The 23,190-nt window shown below is 29.2% G+C and overlaps 1 protein-coding gene across 1 annotated transcript in view; it reads left to right on the top strand.

The window, feature by feature from the left end:
* Positions 1-23,190, top strand: part of LOC123295199 (Down syndrome cell adhesion molecule-like protein Dscam2) — a 193,479-nt gene that overhangs the window by 129,417 nt on the left and 40,872 nt on the right. The window lies entirely within an intron of this gene.

Below are 23,190 nucleotides of genomic sequence, written 5' to 3' on the forward strand. Positions count from 1 at the left end.
GCAGAAACTTATCGTCGAAGCTTAAAAGAATGTATATCTCTTCCTGAATATGTATCTTTAATTTTCATAATTTTTTTATTTATTTTATAAGTATTATAAAACTGTATGAGAATGTATTTGTATTAACGGAAATCAGGAATATATGAACGTAAAAGATTAGTAAACGTGACTTTAAGACCCTTGAATCTTCCGTTTAGGGTAATTTTAAGAGACAAACAAAGCTATAAGAATCATAGGTAAGTTAGGTTGCTGAATGCGAATCAAGTGTCAGATTACACAAATTCGGTCTTGTATTCCGAATTGTGCCATTTTTGGAAAAAAATTTCCTTTTTATATCAAAAAAATGGCATCAAAAACACACACAAAAATATTGTCTAAAAAAAACATTAAATACTGACTAGTATCTAAAGATTATGTTCAGAAGACAAAAACTTTAATAGAGAAAAATTTTAATTTTTAGCTACTGACATTGAACATTGAAATCTGGCATTGGATTCGTAATCAACGACCAAAAATATCCCCTAGAGCATAGCTTGAGCGATAAATACTTTCTGTGCCAAAAAATGATATTTTTTGCAAAAAATGAACAATTTTTAGAAGACGTGACTGAATCTATGTAATCCGACATCTAATTTTTATTCAGCAAATACCGACTAGATAACTATTTTAAACCAAAATAAGTATTTCAAAAAAAATTTGGGCTACACCCCCAAAGTTAAGTTGCCTGAATGTTCTTTGGGGTCCAAACAAATTGCAAAAAGTTTCATTAGAATAGGTGTTGTTTCCAGCTTTTCCGATGTATCCCAACTAAATAACTGTACCAAATGGGCTGTATTTGGAACTGTAGAACTTTTAGTACCATCAAAGTGGGCTAGCATCGAATAATCTCGCATTATAGAACAACGTAATCCTGAGTTACATTATCAACCTTGTTGAATTTTTTTGTTAAAAAACCAAAACAATCACTTGAACTCCACTTTTGAAAGGTTATGTCATCCAGTATGTCAAATAAGTTGAACCTTTTATATAAAACTACTATAAAACTCAAACTCGTAGTAATACAGAGGAAGGTAAAACTGAAACTTAGCAACAAATAAACATATACATACATACATACATACGTAGATACATACATATGTTAGTTAAAAGAGCTAGAAAACATAAAAATGATTTGTGAGCTTCCTGGTTTTACAACATCTATCTGCAGTGCGCATACCATCTATATTCACAGTTGTATTATATGAGTGTACTATTGTAAAAGGTTTGCCATAAAAAATGTCTGAAATTTAAACTAAAACAGCGATTTTGCGTAAAATACAAATATTTGGTGACTCTCCCACATAGACCCTATTCGATATCATCGATGACAGTACACAGAAAGTTGCTTGAACTAAGCTAGCATTGCTGTGAGACGAGACGAGGCGTAGCATAGCTCGCCCTCTCGCCGGATAGCTATGAGGGTAACATAGCTCCCCCTCCCTCCTGATTGCTGTGAGGGTAGCATTGCTCTTGTAAATTTAGAGAAAAATATTTAAATTAAAGTTTAAAGCCTAAATAAATCATTGAAAACAAAAAAAAACCGTTGTGGCCGTTATATTAAAGGTGTAGAAACACGGTGGAGGGGACAAATTTAAAAAATATATATTATCAATTTTAATGGTGAATTATGTTATAACGTAACAGTATAAGACGAAAAGTAAGTATAAAATTTTTCGATATCTGGAGACATTTTCAAAATATCGAAAATTGAAATTTTTGTTTTATTATTTAGTTTTCGATATTTCCAAAAACCAAAGCAGATATCGAAAAATTTTTTTATTATTTTTCGTCAACATTCATGAAGTTACAAAATTCATGACAAAGTTGAAGTTAAGGTACAAATAATTTCAACCACAAGTCTAAACTTGCCTTGGCGCTCATACTACCTTAATTTTTCTCGTCTGTTGTTGTTGTATTCTTGTATCTGCTTTCTCTCATCTCTCGCGGCATCGCTAATCTAAACACTAAACGTTTTAAATTTAAAATTCGGACCTCCTTATAGAAAACTCGTTAGTATGGATGCTGTACTTTAGCTATAATTCTTACCCTACCCATGTAATGTCCGTATATATAGGTAGGTAATGGGTAACGGAAAACTGAATATCCACACACATTTATAACGCAATAACAATAATCATACATAACAAATAACATTGTACACTGTATTTACTTAAATACTAGCAGTTATTCACCCGCTTCGCTGGACAATTTCAACTTTAAACACAATAGTCCAGTGCACTTACATAAATCGTAGAGGTGTGACTCAAAAGTTTTGACACTAGATTTTCTTATTTAATCATTCAATAGGGGGTTGATTGGAGACCTTAAATCTGATTTTGCGTTTTCGGGAAATTAACTCTTTAGCCGCCATCTTGGAAAATGCTTTTTTTTACGTTTTGTCCTATATCAGCGTTCTATTCATTCAAATTTGATGATTTTGATGTCGTTGAACTGGACGGCGTTTTATCTTTAAACCCTTTTATGTCAAAGTATACGCTACGATTGATAGCAAAAAAGTTATTCGTGTTCTAAGTTAAAATATTTCGTGAGTATCTTTTTGTAATAGTTTATGTTTTTAACCTAATTTGCGTCTTCGCGGGCTAAAAAGTGATGTTTACGAACAAATTTTTCAAACAAATGTTGTTTATTTTTTGATAAGGGTCATTTTTTATATTTAAATTTATGTTCTATCTCTAACCAACTTCACTTTTCTATTCGTGGAGTGAGAATTCTTCATCTGAACTGAAGCAGTTATTCATTTGTTTTCTTTGGGCAATTTTATAATCTTCACTTTCCTTGTATTCACTTATACCTCCCCCCCCTATAGTGCTCAATTTCAAGGGTAATAATTTTTTTGGTGTGGAATCCTAAGTTTTTTATAAACTAAAATACAGCCCATGTTATTGGCTGATAATGCAGTTTTATATTGGTGAAAGAATTATTCAAACCCGTTTTTTGGTGTTTTATTTTATCCATTATTCCATTACAATCAAACAAACAAACAAATCTTCCCTCTTTATCTTATTAGTATAGGTTATTATTATTAATAGTAGTATATATTTGTGCAGGTACCAAATTTGATTCTGGGCCATGTTTAGTCCAAGTGACAATAACTTCCAAAATTTGTATAGCGATCTTTACAGTGCCAGTAGTGCCCAAAAAATTTCCCATTCATAAATAGCGAAAAAACACGACGATTGATTAATCTGATAGCGTAAAGCCACATTCACATCTCCTTTTGACTTTATCCAGATTTTCTGATAGCTGGTTACAGTTTTCTCATCTTTTTCATATAATTTTTTCTTGCCACACTCAAGTATCCGTTTCACTTTATCCTGACTTTCTGATAGTTGGTTAAAGTTTTCTCATATTTTTCCACGAAATTTTTTCTTGTCTTGTCCTTTTTTTTCACTCTCAAAATAGTGCTTTTGAAATACTGACTACACTTAAGAGTAGGAACAAAGAATAAAAATTGGGAAAACAATAGCGAAGAAATTTTATCCAACAATACACCTTCGTACACAAATTCAATCTTAATATATTGAGGGGTTATGGAGATAAATTTTCCATGTGATAACCGTTTTCTTAGGATAGATCTACTGCGATAACAGAATCAAAATTTAGCAAACGATAAGTAATTAGACGGATATTAAGAAACCATAGTAATTTACAACTGTTCGAATATATGAATTGTCTAATAAAAATTAACCTACTCTTTTAATGGTCAAGTAACTCTATAGACCACTGCTATTTTCTTTAAGTTTTAAGTCTTATCCTCCCTACCATCTCCTTGCCGTCATTCATGACTTTTCCAATATCGAGGTGGCAATCTCGTTTCTTTCCATTACAAAATCTTTCTAAATATATTCGGGACTAATAAAACTACTTTATCATATTTGATTCACGTCCCATTACACAAAAAAGATGCAATAATTCGGCTCGAAATGTTTCATTCGATTGCCTCTTGGACTATATGCATTTACTTAGACATTATGATTATTAATAGTATGTGATGGTACCAAGTTTTGGTTTTGGACCATGGGCCAAATAATGTGTTACTATTTAGATATTTGGTATATATTCTAAACATTTTGTGGGTTGTAAAATTTTAGTAATTAGAACACTTAAGGCGATAAACGAATGTATGGAAACAAAATTTACACGTAATGGTAATTTCTAGCCACATTTTACCATGGATTGCCGACATCTATATGAATACAATATACAGTATGTTCCATAGAATTGACTTTGATATATAACTGACTATATTTTATATAAGCTTTTACACATAGTCATGTAAAAAATAATTTTCTACTTTTTAGTACAATAAAAGCTTGTTCTTTCAAAAGTATTTTTTAATTTAAATTTTTAATTTAAGACTAAAAACTGCATGTATGTCAAATATAGTAGAAGTGTAGAAGTGGAGGGAAAATCAGGACGCCACTTATCATGCATTACCATGCATTGTCGTCCAAACTTAACGTGTATGCAAAATTTCAGCTCAATCGGTGGAGTATAACTGATTCAAAATTGAGTTGCTAGATTCCACCTGGACAAACATACATACATACGTCAATCGTTTGTTTTTTCACGTCATGTAAGAAAAGAGAAATAGCCAGCCATACAAACATGTTACAGACATGACTGATATTCCCATGTAATACATACCTACTATAACAATTAGTGCCTAATTTATGCGTGATGTTTACGAAAAAATGTTTCAAACAAAAGTTCTTTATTTTTTTATAAGGAACATTACATTAAAGCTTTTGTTCTATCTCTAACGGTTTACAAGATGGGTCCTACGGACCCATAGGTCAAGACCTAATTGACCTATGTTGCTCATTTACGAACTCGACCTCACTTTTTATCCCCTGTTTTTGAGTTATCGTGTTGACAGACAGACGGACAGACGGACAGACAACCGGAAATGGACTAATTAAGTGATTTTTGAACACCTATACCAAAATTTTTTTCGTAGCATCAATATTTTTAAGCGTTACAAACTTGGGACTAAACTTAATATACTATGTATATTTCATATATACATAGTATAATGAAGTATACCATATATAATTCATATACATGGTATAATAGTGATACGCTATGGGAATAATGTTTAAAAATTCCAATTCACAAAGCATATAGTAATTTTTCATATTCAGATTATGGAATGATTATTCCGTATACTATAGTACTAAATTATTGTAATATTTGTTAAATTTTCGAGACCTCGTTTCTCCGTGCATATAAAAGATTTTGTTTTTTTTTTCTTGAGCCAAAATTTCCGTCCTTCTAAAGTTTGACGCCTTAGGCTGCATTCTACTAAGCCTGCTGGTAAATACGCCACTGCTAGAAATGCACTGTAGTATACCATATATATATATATATATATATATATATATATATATATATATATATATATATATATATATATATATATATATATATATATATATATATATATATATATATATATATATATATGGTATATAGTGGAAATGTATGTATTTTATATGTTTATGAATATAGACAGCTCTGTTTAATGTAATTACATTTAATGAAATGAAATGACTTTATACACAGAGTGGGGCATAATACGATATACAGTTGTAAACCTATTATATTCAATATTGTAAATCACAATGGCAGATAATGGTCTAAGAGTCGGTATAAAGTCGATCTTCATCCTTCTGATAACCAGATGAGGCATATTTTTTAAGAAATTTTACTGATTCCTAAAGACGCCAATGATATCTTATCTATCGAAAAGTATCCATGATTAATTTTAATGAATTTTTCTTCATGAAAAAGGTCTTTTCTTATACAACACATTAAATTTTTTTTTATTGAATCAAATAACAATACAACTAACTGTATCATTACTATTGCCCCACCATGTAAATGGAGTATATATATATGGTAACGTTATATGAATGTTGTAGACAGCAATTAAAAGTAAAATACGATTTGGAAAATTATTATTATTATTATTAAAAAGTTTTTATGTGTACGAGTACTCTATATACGATCATAAAATATTGCTTTAAATAATACAAAAAATATATATATATATATATATATATATATATATATATATAATAATAATATAATACAGATATACATATAATAATATTGAGTGACATAAAAGCAACGAAAAAAGAAAATTTGGATATTTTTTGGGCTGACGTAAGTAAATGATTTCGAATTCTATGAGGAGTATCTCTTTTCATAGAAAATTAATTCTTTTTACAAAGCATTAGTTACTATTTTTTTAATAGTAACTCAATTTTCCCCTAAGTAGGCACACGGTCTTTGCACCGCGAACATCATTATACAGAATGTTCGATTTAAATCTAGGCATATAAATATCACGAGTATGACAGAGTACATGCGTTAAGCAATGCATCTAAGTAAATGGTATAATCTATAAATATATAGGAGACTTTCTATAGATATAGATAGTCACTCATCACGATATCTCTGGAACTATAAGACCTAGAGACTTGAAATTTGGCAGGAATATTCCTTTTGCCAAGTAGAGATCAGCTAAGATTTTACGAAATTCCACCCACAAGGGGGGTTGCGGGGGTGTTCATGAATAAAAAATTCATATTTTTCAATTATGGCTTTTAATAGTTCAAAACTTGGTCAGAATGTTTTAAATTACATTTAGAAATTTTTTTAACCTTCGGAGGGTAGAAAGGTGTAGCGAGAAAGTGGGAAGGAAATATCGAATATTTACAAATATACCTAAGTGGGGTATCAAATAAAAGAGCATGACGTGTACATTACAAAACTGTTATCCAACGCAAGGAAATGTGGAGGGAGGGGTGCAAGTGGGGATGTTGCTTGTGACTTATATCGTGGCTCAGGGCCCCCGTAAGGGCTACTGGCGCCTATTTGCAAAAAAGTATTTTGGCGCCACTTAAGGCAATTTAAATAATCTTTATAAAGTAGGAAACACTTAAAATTTTGGTATAAGTGTTCATAAAATCACCTGAATCGTCCGTCCGTCTGTTAACACGATAACTCAAAAGCGAAAAAAGATATCAAGCTGAATTTTTACAGCGTACTCAGCACGTAAAAAGTGAGGTCATATTCGTAAATGAGCAACATAGGTCCCTTGGGTCTTGGGTCCATCTTGTAAACCGTTAGAGATAGAACAAAAGTTTAAATATAAAAAAAATTCCTTAGTTCCTTATAAAAAACTAAACAACTTTTATTTGAAACATTTTTTCGTAAACATCACTTTTTCCCCGTGAGAGCGCAAATGAGGCGCAAATTGTATAGCATATATTATATGGGAATATCAATTACATATGTGTGACATGTATGTATGTGTAATATGACAGAGTAATCAACACTGTCTATACATGGTATTTAAACAATTAACTCAGTCAATTGTTTGGTTTCACTTGTTTTGATACTAATTTAGAGCATACTTTGTTTCATGGCATTCAGTATAATAGAATAAATGTAAACTTTTATTTATGTAATTTATTTTTTTTTAAATTTATGCATTTTAATAAAAACACTGATTTCAAAAATATTATTATATTTAAAATTATTATGTTATAAAAATGAAAACCACAATAAGATACAAACAAAACACTTTGAATATTAAAATCCACATTATATACGCCTACGAATCAGATTCTTTCCAGGAAGGTTGATCGGACATTAAAGTAATGTATAGCATTACATTTTCGATAATATTGCTACACCTTCTATCGATTATAAAGAAAAAAGCTTATACTTTTACAAAATAAATATTACGTTAAAATTAAAAAAAAGAAACAAGTGAAAACAAGCAATTGACTGAGTTAATTGTTGAAATACCATGCATAAATAGTGTTGATTACTCACATTGCACATACATATACAATTTATATAATACATACTATACAATTTATGCCTAATTTGCACCCTCACGGGTAAACAGTGATGTTTACGAAAAAATGTTTCAAACAAAAGTTGTTTATTTTTTTATAAGGAAAATTCTTTACATTTAAACTTTTGTTCTATCTCTAACGGTTTACAAGATGGGTCCTACTGACCCATAAGTCAAGACCCAATTGACCTATGTTGCTCATTTACGAATTCGACCTCACTTTTTACGTCCTGAGTACGCTGTAAAAATTTCAGCTTGATATCTTTTTTCGTTTTTGAGTTATCGTGCCCACAGACAGACGGACAACCGGAAATGGACTAATTAGATGATTTTATGAACACCTATAACAAAATTTTGTTGGTAGCATCAATATTTTTAAGCGTTACAAACTTGGGACTAAACTTAGTATACCTTGCATATTACATATATGCATGGTATAATAGCCCATTTTACTTGCTGATATTGTAGCATTCCATAGGTGAAAGAATTTTTAAATTCGGTTAGGTAGTAAACTCAAAAATGACGATTTGTATATATTTTCATACAAACTTTCATCCCCTACTTCACGCTTTTAGTGGACGAATTTCGAAAAATCCTTTTTTATGTGATACTTAGTGTATGAAATCAATATGTTCTCGAAATTTCAAACTTCAATCATTGGTGAACGGTTGACGAGAGTGCTAACGGGATATAGAGAATTCGTCAGTTATTTATAAAACTATTATTTTTCAAGGATTGCAACTTTATTTTTTCATCAAAACTTATTCGCAGATAAATTGGGAAAATCTATCCATAAATATTTCCGTCAATTTATTGACACACATTTTTTGTTATCTGCAGTTTTGTAAACGATGAACAAATAAACAAATGTATAATTTTTTTGTTTTATATATGTCGATACAAAATCAGTCACATAAATTAAAAAATATATAGGTTTTTTGATGTTTGGAATAAAATAGACAAGCTGTCAACATGTCAATCAATATTATTTAACAGTTACCACCATTAGACGGTACAGAAAGAGGTTGGACAAAAAAAGAATTGATATATATATATTTATGACTACAGTCATATTCCATTAATAACAAAAATAATCTTCTACTACAGGATGTTTTAAAGCCACTGGCAAAGAAATGACACAAACGGTTAAATTTTTTGCACCCTTTATTCCGTTGAGAAAAGCATACTTACGGTCGTTTAAAACTCAATATGGTAGTTGCGTGATGTTGAATTTGCAATATTACGCATAAAAATGTAAAACTAGACTTGATACCATGACAAACTTTGAAAGTGAAATTAAAATAGCTTAAAAAACGAAGAAGTTAAAAAAGTTCAAAGATTGTTGCCCATTTTCTTTTTAGCAAAACAAAGAAAGTCTTAAATATATTTTATATGTATCTCTATGGTGATTTCGTACAGTGACGTCACTAACCTATATCTGTTTCTTTGTCTAATTAGGAATTTTATGCGTTCATATTTTGCATATACTTCTAAAGATTTTCGAAAAGTAACTTCACTTTTCTGGCCGTGAGAGATCTTTACCTAAGTAATAAAAAAAATTAAGTCAACATGGCTATTATGTCATCCTAAGTCTCATGTTACTCGAGCTGGCCACGGTTTTAGGATTTTTTGATGTTCTGATTGGTCGTTTGAATAATTACATGAATAATTTATTGTACAAAAGACTGTTAAGGTCGATGAGACATATTTTTTATAAAATTTTATTGATTCTTAATCACTCCTGTTATAGTTTTTCTATCGAGAAGTGTTCATGGCCGTTTTTAATTAATTTTATTCAATTTTTTTCATGGAGGTTTTTTCTGGCAAGCCCATGCCATTAGTTTCGAAATTAGATTATCTTTCTTCTGATACCAATTTCGATTGGTTAACAGATCGGTGCTCACACCATATAAACAGATAAGTCAATTCAGGTAACTATACCGATTTTGTTAACCAATCGGCCGTAAAAAATTGTTATACTTAACTTAGCGAGACTAAAAAATGAGAATATAAATTATAGTTAAAAAAAACTTTAAAAAATAACACACTTTATTGGATTGAAAGCGGATAATAGTTGTAATGTAAAATCCAATGCTTGGGATGCTTTCTACATTCATTTTTTAAATAACCTTATCTGACAGATATCGAAAACCCTACGCTTTTAATCCCTTTATATTATAAATGCGAAAGTAAGCATGTTTGTTTGTATATTTGTTTGTTTGTTACGCTTTCACGCTTAAACTATAGAATGGTTTTTAATGAAACTGTACAGCAATATAGCTGATATATCAGAATAACACATGAACTATAATTTGACATTTGAAATTACCATAAAGTACAAATTTCTGTAAAAATAGTCAATATAAAATATTTCAAGGCCATCTTCTCTGATATACTCAATGAATAATTACTCTAATACATTAAAAAAATATATATTTTACCAGTGTAAAACAATTCCCACAGTTATTTCGAGTGTTATAGAAAGGGGATAAGCGGGAGCAATCTTTATCAATCTTTACTTTTAAACCCAGCGAAGCGGGTGGGTATCACTTTAGTTTTGCAATAAAAATTAAAATTAAAGTTTTCAGTGAAATAAAAAGTGTTTTTTTATTTGTTTTCGAATATTTCCTCTTTCAAACACCCTGTATAAACTGTTATTGCCTTTTTTTGTTTCAAAAAAAAAAAAAAACCTATAACCCGTGCCAATATTTTGTTCACATATAATTTAATTACCTATTTGTTCAAAATATCATCATCATTTTTGTGTAATATTTTTTGTTTTTTTTTGTTTTATGTATCTCCAGGAAATCACAAAACTATATGACATAAACAGTAGCTCTCACATAAATAAAAAAAATTTACAAAAAAATAATAAAATTATTATCAAATTTTTGTAACCATGTTTCATTTTTTTACCGAATTTCTTTTTCAAGAATTAGCTATAGATTTTGTACCGTAATAAAATTGATAGTTGTAATTGCAAGATCGTTAACAGAGAAAATTTTAAGGTTTCTAAACGGGAATAACAAAAGAGAGATTGATTTTAGTAAAATTATTTATCGTCTAACAATTTTTAAAAGCTTTTATTTAACTTCACTTGTATGTATGGCTTGGAATTTTGCAACCAAAATGCAATCAATTCTCGGTTTCCGATTGAGAGGAAATTTTGTCTTGACTGTTTGTTAAAGCTTGAGGCTCTTCAAATCTATATAAGTGACTTCTAGAAAAAATTGTTTTTTAAAAAGCTTTTACCCTAAAATTTTACTTTTTTTTTTTCGTTTTGTTAAAAGAATGAGTCGTTGGTTATCAATATTTATACGTTGTTTTTACACCTCCTTCAATAGAAAACGACGGTTGTTCGATTCCAAGTTTTATTTCTGAATTGATCTAACTTTTTTTAAATGACTTCCTTTACACTACTTACCATAAAACAAAATCGCTTCCCGCTTTCTGTCCTTATGTATGATTAGATCTTTAAAATTACGCAACGGATTTTGATTGAGTTTTTTTTATAGATAGAGTGATTCAAGAGGTATAATAATGCATAATATTATAGAGATACACTGATAATTTTACAGGCTTTTAATGTGATGTCGTAAATAAACACATTTTTGTATATAATAAGGATATTTTGTAGTTTATTTAGTATCAGCATTGCACCCGTGCGAAGCCGGGATGGATCGCTAGTTATGGCTTAAAATAATCATGGATAATTTAAATATGTTTTTTCATCAGCTATTTTGTTTATTTTTTTTTAATTTTAGAATTTCTCAACAGTTGACAATTTTATTTTAAGTTAGAAATTCACCTAGTTAACGCAGTTCCCTCGCGACAAATAGTTTTTTTTTTAATTTCAATTTGTTATGAATTTGACATTTTTTTATTTGCCTATCTCTGTCTCTCTCAATTATAACAAATAATTATTATAAACATAAAAACTCCTGGGGCTTACAACAACTAAATTTATTATTTGTTGATACCCAGCAGCGGATGTATGTTATAAACTATATTTCGATAATCTATTTCGAGAAAAAATAATCAAATCAATTTCGAACGGATATTTCACCCCATCCCTTAGCTACAATTTGTGGTAAAAAAAATTGCAGTAACTTCAAGTAGTCAATATGAAAGCTATAAACAGACTTAAGATAGAATGTCCATAAACACAATAATAAGCTCGGAAAACCTTGAAAACGTTTTTGCTGATAGTTTGCGGAATATTAGAACAAATAAACTGAAGTAATTCCCTTGTTCTTGTAAGAAAAATTTAAAAAAAAAAGTAAAAGACTAATGAAAAACAGAAAATCTTTTTTATTAAAATTCATACATAAAGGAATATCTAAACTTAATTACAGGTACTGAATTGAATGTATATACACCCAGAGGCAAAGATATCGGGTCCTTTAATTGCATTCAAAAAATTTTAGAAGATAATCATTTTACGAGATATGTTACTCATACCTTTCGATATTACGAAGTTATAATTATGGATATAGAAATTGAAATTTTAAAATACGTTCGCACTTCTATGTTACCCAAGTCACTTAACCTAAGTGTAACGTATTGTACTTATCGGAATGCAAATATTTTTGCTATTTTCCATATTTTGAAAATTACTCCAAGTATCGAAAAATTGTATTCTTACTTACATATTTCAAGTTATATCATAATTCACCATCAAAATTGAAAATATACAGTTTTTTTAGTTTATATCCCAACTACCGTGCTCATACGTCCTAATTTAGCCGGACTCAAAAGGTTTTTTTATTTTCAATAATTTATGAAAGTTTAATTTTAACTTAAATAGTTTTTAAGAAATCTATGAAAACTTATCATCCATCTACCGATTTACCATTAAACCAATATTAAATATGCCTACTTTTGAAGTCATTTATTTATTTAAATAATCGGGCATCCTAAAATTTTCAAAATTAATTTATACTTAGTCCAACTTCAAAAAACAAAAGAATCAAGCTTTTTATTTAAAATTGCCTTGGTGCTCGTACATCCTTAATTGGACACACTGTAAATTTTTTAGTTTATTAATAAAATAGCAAATATATTTATTTATCAATTGAAAACTTATCGTGGATGAAAAAGAGTATCCTACTCACGAGAATTGTAGAGAAAAAAGTTGATAAGGTAAGCCTTCGACTGTTTTAGTAACTGCACAAGAAATAATCAACACTAAGAGTGTATTTATCAACGATATACTACGAAACGGATATCGGGACTATAAATACAGTGACCTATATTTAATATAGTGCCCCAATTTCTTTGTTCACGGGTATACTTTATATAATATATAAATTATAAAGTCAATTATAATTTTTGATTGAAGTTAATTTATGTAAAATAATTATATTCAAGAATAAAAAATTCATCATTACGAGAGCATAGACGATTTTATTTTATTAAAATAAAATTTATCAAATAAAATATGTATAGATAAAGCGTAGCAGCAACGTACGTAGCACATTATATAAGCGGCGTAACGACCATAAAAAATAAAACATAAAATAAATTTCCTCTGTGTTGAAATTGAATGGAAAATCTTTTAAAATTATATTTTCTATGTATATGTAAGCTTTGTTGTGATTCTGTTATAAAAGTAATAAGATACTAACGTCCTCTTCATTCCCACTGTACCTTCTTGACGGTTGTACTAACTTGTATTGAAAGTTCTTTATTATCGAAGGTGTATATTGAAACTTATAATTTTAGGTTAAATCAAAATCAAAAGATTGATAACTGATAGAAAAGCATCAACAGCCAAGTAAATACGTTTACAGTAATTTTTAACCGCCGACTAAACAAACGGGTGTTGTAAGTTTAACCACTCTTTGTATCTGTGTATCGGTAAGTCTGTTTGTGGCGTCGTAGCTCCTAAACGGTTAGACCGATTTTGATTTGTTTGTTTGTTCGAAAGATAATTTGATCGGAAGCGTTATTAATTATGTTTCAAGCGCGAGTTTAGGGTTTCGTACCAGATGGAAATTAAAAACGAGTTGATGATTAACTGTCGATCAAATTAACTTTCAAACAAATAAAAATTCGAAATCGGTTCATTCGTTTAGGAGCTTTAATACTACAAATAAATCGATTTATTGAAAATCTTTAGAAGTACGCAAAATATAAACGCATAAAATTTCTAATTAAACAAAGAGGAAGATATTGATTAGTGACGTCATTGTCCGATATCACCATAGAGATACATATAAAATACATTTAAAACTTTGTTTTGTTAAAAGACGGGCAACAATTTTTGAAAGCTTATTACTAATATGACATTTTCATCATCAGACTACCGTATTAAATAGTCTTCACCTACATTATTTAAGAAACTCTCTGTCTCTACAGTGTGGTGGTATATAGTTAGTCATTTGAGTGTGATTACTATAATTTGAATGTTTTATATGTGTTATGGCCTGTAAAAATTCTAATTAGCTTTTCATTATTCTTCATGAATATAAAACGTATTCCATATAATATTATAATACCTACACTCACTTCTTATGTTGTGCTGATGTATTTCATTCATACAGGAAGGAAACGAAGCTTACTCAAGTAACCAACAACGAGAGAACAGATGAAGATTGTTTTATTTACATGGAGAACTTTAGATGCAGATAGCTCTAGAGTAAAAATGTATAATATTAAAAACACTTGAAATATACCATCATATTTATTATACCAAGACGGTGTCGATCGGTTGGCTAGTAAAAAACAGACGAATGCTGTAAAAATAGGGAAAAGACATCTTACAAACACTTTTTGCTATTTTAACCGATTTTTGGTGGAAATTAGAGAAATCCCTCGTTTCATGTTTCACCTACTTCAAAATTAAAATTTCGATTCATTTCAAAATGAGATTTCTCAAAAGATAAATAAATTGATAAATCAAAGTATTCATCTCAAAATTATTTTTTTACTTTTTGTGCATTTTTTGAAATCAATCTTATTTTTTGTAAAAATAATTAAACAGAAAATCTCACAACCACCAAAAAGCTCAAACTTTTCATCCATTTATTCGTGTATCCCTCCACCCTCCTTAAGGTGGTAAGAGAAGTCGCCCTTTTAGCTCAGTTGGTTAAGGCGTAACCAATTCCGTCCGCGGTATACTTAGGGTAGCGGGTTCAATTCCCTCAGTCGCAACAAAATTAATTTAATTAATAGTTGTGATGGGCTGGTGTAGTGCATGGTATATGCATGAAAAAGGTGCACTCAGCCTCTGAAATTGAGGATCTGATAAATGAAATTATCAGCGGAAAGGTTGGTAAAACATATATATGGTATCACAATGGGCTCTATAGCCTAAGTATGTTCATCGTGGACAGCCAATATAACTTAACCTAACCTAACAAGCATTAGTGTCCCTGGAAATTTATAAAAAAAAAAATATTCCGCGTTTAAATTTTTGAAAGCCATCCTTTTCCTCTTAAAGCTGGTATTTTTGTTCAAATTTAAGCGGGGCCTACTAAGAAAACATTCTCTATCCAATAAAACAATTAAAATCGGTTCATAATCAGCAAAGGTATCGCGTAACAAACACACAAAAAAAAGATTAAAAATATAGGCTTTAACCTATTCACAAAGTTAATGGTCTTGACTCTGCAAGCTGGACCCACCATGACTTCATAAGAATTCGCTTAATACTTTTTATCCCATGTATATGAAATATACCAAGGTATCCTAAGTTTAGTCCCAAGTTTGTAATGCTTAAAGATATTGATGCTATGAACAAAATTTTGTTATAGGTGGTCATAAAATCACCTAATTAGTCCATTTCCGGTTGTCTGTCTGTCTGTCGTCAATCCGTCTGTCATCACGATTACTCAAAAACGAAAAAATATATCAAGCTGAAAATTTGAAGCATGCTGAGGACGTAAAAAGTGAGGTCGAGTTTATAAATGAGCAACATAGGTCAATCTTGTAAACCGTTAGAGATAGAACAAAAATGTAAAAAGTGTTCCTTATTAAAAAATAAACTACTTTTGTCTGTAAAATTTTTTCGTGAACATCACTGTTTACCCATGAGAGCGTAAATTGTATAGTATGTATTATATGGATATATCAGTTATATGTGTTTGGCATGTATGTATGTGTAATGTAACAGTGTAATCAACCCTTCCTATACATGGTATTTCAGCAATTAACTCAGTCAATTGTTTTCTTATATTTTTCTTTGCGCAATCCATAATGCACTCAATAATTTAAAGGGTGGAAGCGCAAATAAATAATGTTATATATCAAGTGGTACTACTACTAAACATTTAATTGCGCTTCCATCATTTTTATCAAAGTAACTTAAATTCAATATTCAAAACTTAATCGATAAGTTACGATAATAATAATTTATTGCGTGGCAACAATTGATAGTTAAGGTAATTGCTTCATGATTGAATTATATATTAAAAAACTTTACAAAACTTGGAAAATAAGTAAATAATTGTACCATACACACCATGTTAAAAATTGAATGTGATTTACCACATCATTTAATTGCGATTAAATTCGACATATTTCACACTTGAGCAGCATGAGAAAATCTTTATGAAAAACTGTTATCTTCTAGAAATATATGTTTAAAATAAGTCAACTAAAACTGAAAAGTAATCTTCACATACTTTCAATGAAAAATTAAAAATAAAACTGGCCAACACAAATTTTGTCACAGAATGTTACGTTTTCGAGAAATTCTTCTCGTAATATGGGAAATTCTCCCTTTTTCTCTAAGTTCGAAGTTATGTTTCACTGTTGAATAATTTTCTCACCAAAAAATTTATGCCGTCAGAAAATACCATTCATTCTCTTTCGAAAGCCATTTTGAATTTTTTTTTTTAATTTTTCTTGTGAAATAGAATAAATAGATAATAATTAAATAGAAATAATTAATTATACCGAAATATTTATTCCAGAAATTACAAGGTGTATTTCAACTATAATTAATATCATATGATTTCTCGAAGAGCAAAAAGGATATCAGGATGATTAAAAGTACTTTAAAGGAAAAGCCAAGGAAAAGGAAGGCTTCCAATTTGGATATTAGAAAAAAGTAGAGGTGTTACGAAATTTCAAATTAAACCAAAAAATGAATTTTTCCTTTTTTAGGAAAAAATATTTCGAAAACCTTATTTAGTAAAGAAATTTTGAAGCCAAATTCGAAGTGAGCACTCCAAAAACTATAAGAAATATTCTATCGCATCAATGTGACAAAAATTAAATCAAATTTTCTTGACCAGTTATTGCACGATAATTTTTTAGTGGAGGGGATACAGAAAGAATTTTGTGGATAAGACAACTGTAGTACATAATAGTAGTTGTAACAGAAACAACTAAAGTGGAATTATTTTAAACAACCGATCCAAAAACGTTTATCAATATTGTAGCGGAGCAACATCCTCAGAACAACATTGAAATTGAACAACCAAAAAATTTTTTGTATAGCGTTAACACTTCCAATGGCCTATATTTTAATACACTCTCGATAAAACAATTGAAGTAAATTGAAGTTGATTAACAACTTCAATAAAGGTTTATTATTAAAAACAATAAAGATATTATATTACACGTAGCTTCGTTGCTTCATAAAGATAGCTTCATGTATATATAAGATAAAGATAATTAAAAGATATCGTTAATTAAAATAAATCATTTTGTTGAATGACAGTAGATTAATTTTAAAATGATATCATATAAATATAGTATAAGGTTTTGAAGGTTCGAAGGTGTATGTATGTGTGTATGTATACGTATCAATGTTAGTAAGGTAAGGTAAGGTTCACTTTGATGAATTGAGGTGAAAGAAACAATTTAAATTTATTTGATACAATAAAATTATATTCGTGTTTGTTATAAAACAGTATTCTATACTCATATCATATTAAATTATACAGAATGTGCTAATCATCGAAAATACTGAAATAATCCTTTACGGAATAGGGTACTTTCGGTAGTGAAAATTACGCTAAATTTCAGCTTGATATCTTTTTTCGTTTTTGAGTTATCGAGTTGACAGACGGATAGACGGACGGACAATCGAAAATGGACTAATTAGATGATTCTATGAACACCTATACCAAAATTTTTTTCGTACCATCAATATTTTTAAGCGTTACAAACTTGGGACTAAACTTAATATACTATGTGTACTTAATATATACATGGTATAATATAATATATAATATGCAATAATTAGTGATGACTTTCACAGTAATTGCAGGTTATGTTACCATCAACTTTATTTATACATATAATAATAGGATATTCTACTATGTTTGAAAAAGTACTCCAAAATGTTGATTTTCTTTAAATTTTAAATCTCTTTTATTCTTGCAAAAACGCTGTCAGTCATTTTGGTGACGTAATATTGGTAAAAACGACAGTTTGGTATGTAATTATTATATGTATAAATAAAGTTGATGATAACATAATCTGCAATTACTACGAAAGTCATCAACAAATTAATAATTAATGCATATTATTTTTGTCTATATGAAGTCACGGCAGCTCGCGTTTTTGGTCACGTGAAACGCAGATAAAAAATTACGACTTTTAATTTTAATATAATAAAACGATAATGTGCTTTTATGACTCAAAATAAGAATATTTAAGTATATTTCTACAAAAATTGTAATTTATATCAAATTCCATAATTTATTTTTCACTGAAAGTACCCTATTACATAAACGACTGTTGCTTTTACCAATATGACGTCACCAAAATGGTTGACAGCCTTTTTGCGAGAGTGGTTTAAAATTCAATTTAATTTTATGGCAAGAAAGCTTGTTTATTTTGTCGAATTTTTTTGTGGCTTTTTATTAGGAAAATCAACGTTTTGAAGTTGATTTTGATCTTGTTTGTTCCTGTATACATTTACTTGTAGGCTATAAGTACCCACACATACACCAACACGCGTCTTTCAACTAGTATTTATATTATATTATCCGTATCTTCCATCTACAGTTAGTTATCCTACGTGATGTTAATGCTATAGGAGTTATAGGAGTTAGCATCTGAAGCTGGATGGATATGACATAACCAATCTTCTCTCTTTTTGTCTTAAAAACTTCGCTTGTGCTTTGGTGCTTTTATATATCATTATCTACTCATTTATGTTTCCTTGTTTTAACTTAAACAAAAGCTTGCAAAATTATGTCTCAGTTAAATAATTGATTCAAAAATGAAAGAAAGAGTGGTGTTGTTATAACAGTTGTTGTTGTTATAAGTCATGATTAGCGTAAACTTAGAAGATTATTATACAGAACCTTGAACCCGGTGGGTTGACCTTACAACTTCTTGATAATATAAAATAAGTCTCAAGAAATATTTCGATGTTACGAACACTGTCACAGTGAAGGAGAGAATGGAATTAAAAAATGTTAAAATGGGGATAGTAATCGTTATATAGACAAGTTCTAGTCTAAAATATGAATCTAGACTCTGAGCTGAATGCTATTCAAACCAATTACTAGAATCACTCTAAAAACATTTATAGTTTACTTCGATAATATCCAATCACATTTACTTCGAAAAATAACGATTGTTTTTTTTTTTTTGCAAATAGAGTATCAACGCCAAGAAAGGCGTCAAGATTTTTCACATTGAGGGCGAGTTTTTTTTTTTAAATAAAACTATATAATTATTACATTAAACTTTTGGTTTCTCTTTAATGGTTTACAAGTTGGGTAAGATCCAATTGATCTATTTTCTCACTTACAAATTCAAACACACTTTTTAAGTCTTGAGCACGCTATAAAAATTTCAGCTCGATATCTATTTTGGATCTTGAATTATCATCGTACTTAAGTTATCATACAGCACTAAAAATTAAAATAATTTTTCATATGATTCACACATACTCGACTTTTTTTAAAGCTTGAGGTGCTCCAAATCATCCTTCTATCCAAATGATCCTAGTCGTGTATGAATGACCCGTACAGAAAAAACTTATACTTGTAAAGTACAATAAAAAATTTTTGTTAAAAACCATTTTTACTTAAATTATTAATTTAAATCTAAAAAACGTATGTATTAAAATATGGTGGAAGCGATGGAAAAATCAGGTTATGTTTACCATAAATATGCATTGTCATCCGATTTACATATCCAATTTATAAATTTCAATCAATCGGAATTTGGGAATTTTGCATGGAAAATTCTAGGGCATACAAATGTAGTTAAATAAAAGCTTTCTAATTAGAATTTTATATATCTCGAATTTTAGCCACCTCTGAAAATTTTATAAAAGCTGCACATACTTTTGAAGCATTGTGTATAGTATACTTTTTAAATATTAAAGCTTTGTAGATTGCATTACTTTAATAATTTCCCATTTTCTAATCTAAACAGAATGTTTTAAAAAAAAACGCATATTCATGAATTATTTAAGATTTATCTATACTTTATTGGAACTCCATTATTTCACATTTTTGATACGGTTTCGAATGAAATCGGTATCTAGAATTTTAAAACTCGTTTCAGATCAGACGCACTCTACAAATGTTTATCCATAAATTTGATCAAAATGATCCATAAGCCACTAGGCCACTTTAAAGAGTATCATATCAGATAACACTTCCATGACACTTTTATATATGATGCCAATTTTCCGTGCTATTTACAAAAGAATCGAGTGTTGTATGGCGTGACTTATACTTTTGTGGAAAAAAGATTAAACAAAACAAATTTTCACACAAGAATATATTGAAAATTTCCATTATTTTTCATATTTCCTTAATTTAGTTTCCAAACAAAAGAAAAATCATAACAACTGCATGTCTATATACAATAAAGGAAAACCCAAAAAAAGAACAAATTCCATAAACAAAAAAATAACTAAAAAGTTGTGCCAAAAAATATTATTTTTAAATTGAGTGTGAAAAATTGTTGGAAAAACTATTTTCATATTATAAAAGGAAATGATGATTAAAAGCATGAGAAAATATTATTATTATGATTATTATGTTAAATAAAATAAAAAATGAAAATAGGAAAATATGATTTTTATAATATTATATGAGAGATAATCACGGATGGATAATACTACTAAAAACATAAATAAATTTTCATATGTTTTTCATATCTGTTTTTCTTTTATACAGGGAGGTTCGTTAGAGATAGAACGATTTAAACAGAAATTATTTTATTGCAAAATTGATATGGTTGTGAATGTGAGCTTAATTTCCGATATTTTTCCTTTATTGAACTTAGCAACGGCAAAACTGTCTGACAATTACAAGTTAGAGATATGAAGGTTCTAAAAAACTGTTTGGAAATGATTTTCAAAACACCAAGTTTTTTTAAAATTTCGTAGCTTTATTTCGTAGAATAATCCAAATTTGTGACCTCCGGTGCCGAACGCACCTTGTCAAAAATCGATAAAACTGTGAAAATTTCGGAATTTGGCGATTATAACCTTAAAGGACTAGTTTTTTGATAAAATCTTTTCGGAACGTTTTTAAAGTAGACTAAATTTTCTACAATATGCGCCGAAAATGGAGTCTCTGTAGTCTCAATACTTTCCGAGATAAAGCCTTTCAAAATTATCAACGTACTTTATACATCGGGGGTCATGTAAAATGTGGTAGTTCTGATTTTTTGCAGACTTGTTTATAATGTTGTCCCAATGAATAATCCAAGTTTGTGACCTCGAGCGACGAGCGGAACTTTGTCAAAAATGAAAACAACCCGTGAAAATTTAGGTTTTTATTTTTTATTTTGGCAATCAACCCTAAAAGGGCAGTTTTAGAAGTACCTTTTCAAGATGTTTTTAAAGCAGAGTAAATTTGCTACAATATGAGACTTCAAAAACTACCCGTTTAGAGTTATAATTGCCAAAATCTGAAATTTTCTCGCGTTTTTTGATTTTTGACAAAGTTGAGTTCGTCGCTCGAGGTCACAAACTATAATTATTCTTTGGGACAACATCATAAACAAGTCTACTAAAAATAATAACTACCGGATTTGACGTTACCTTTGATCTATAAACTTACGTCGATAAATTTTTAGGCTTTATCTCAGCAAGTCTGACTGGCTGAACTATTTTATTTATTTTGTTACCTACTGACAAATGTTACTTGCCGGCAAGTTTCTGAAATACCTACTAAAATTGTTTCAGTATATCGGCCTTCGTATACGATTTTAATCAATAGAACAGAAAATACTCGCCCAAATATTGTATTCGCTTCGGAAACCAAAAAAATTTTTCAGATCTAGCCTAAAGTCCTGTACAAAAACAATTATTTCGAATCGAATGTGGAGATGTCTTAAATATGTCTTTTATTATGTAGATATAAGCATAAATCAGAATAGAATACCACCTTCAATATATTTCAAACTCTCTGTATTTAAATACCCACAGCACGTACAGAGGATGCACACATAGTGAGAAAATGAAAAATGAATGGGGGCAAAATAAATGGACCATAAAAAAAGCATAAAATCTGATAAATAAATGAATGAATAAAAATATCTCATTTCATTTTCTCTAAATTATTTTTTATACTTATTTTCATTTTCTTCTATCTATCCATGGATACGATATGTTTATCGATATTTATGTATCTTGTATGTATAATATCTATTTACACTGCAATTCAGAAAAAATTAATCCAAAATGAAATTATTTTTTATTTTTAGATCCATTGTCTTTGCGATGGATATCTCAAAATATGAAAATATCTTGAAAATCTATAATTCCAGACTTGCTTCAGACAAATTTTTATTTGATCTTCAACGTGAAAAAAGGAATTATAATTATTCTTATTAAAAAATTAAGCAAAACGGAAAATTTGAAATTTTCTTATAATTTCATAGTTTATTATCCTCTTTGATTTAGAAAATAGAATTTTATAATATTCCAATAAAATTTTAAGAAATCCACGACATAAAATCAGGCTTCATCAATTCGTTTCGAATATCCAATTTTAATAGAAATGTCTACTTTGACTTTCCATGAATCGTTGGCCTGGAGGGAAATCATATAGTGTTCACTTCAAATTATTTACAGCGTTTAAGTTGTAAGTTGTTAATAAAATTGACTTTTAAGTTGTAACTTTCTAATAAAATTGGCACACACTCAGACTTTTCTTTCTTCTCTCGTTTGTCTGATTTTTTGAATAAAATTCTACGCCAAACTGTATGTCTCTTAGATTTCTGTATGTATGTTTGTTTCTTCGGTTTGTTTGTTGTAAGACAACAGACGGACACACAAACAGACAGACAAACAAATCGACTTATATAGTAGTTATTATTTA

This window comes from Chrysoperla carnea, chromosome 3 (assembly GCF_905475395.1).
Source record: "Chrysoperla carnea chromosome 3, inChrCarn1.1, whole genome shotgun sequence".
Classification (NCBI taxonomy): Eukaryota; Metazoa; Arthropoda; class Insecta; order Neuroptera; family Chrysopidae; genus Chrysoperla; species Chrysoperla carnea.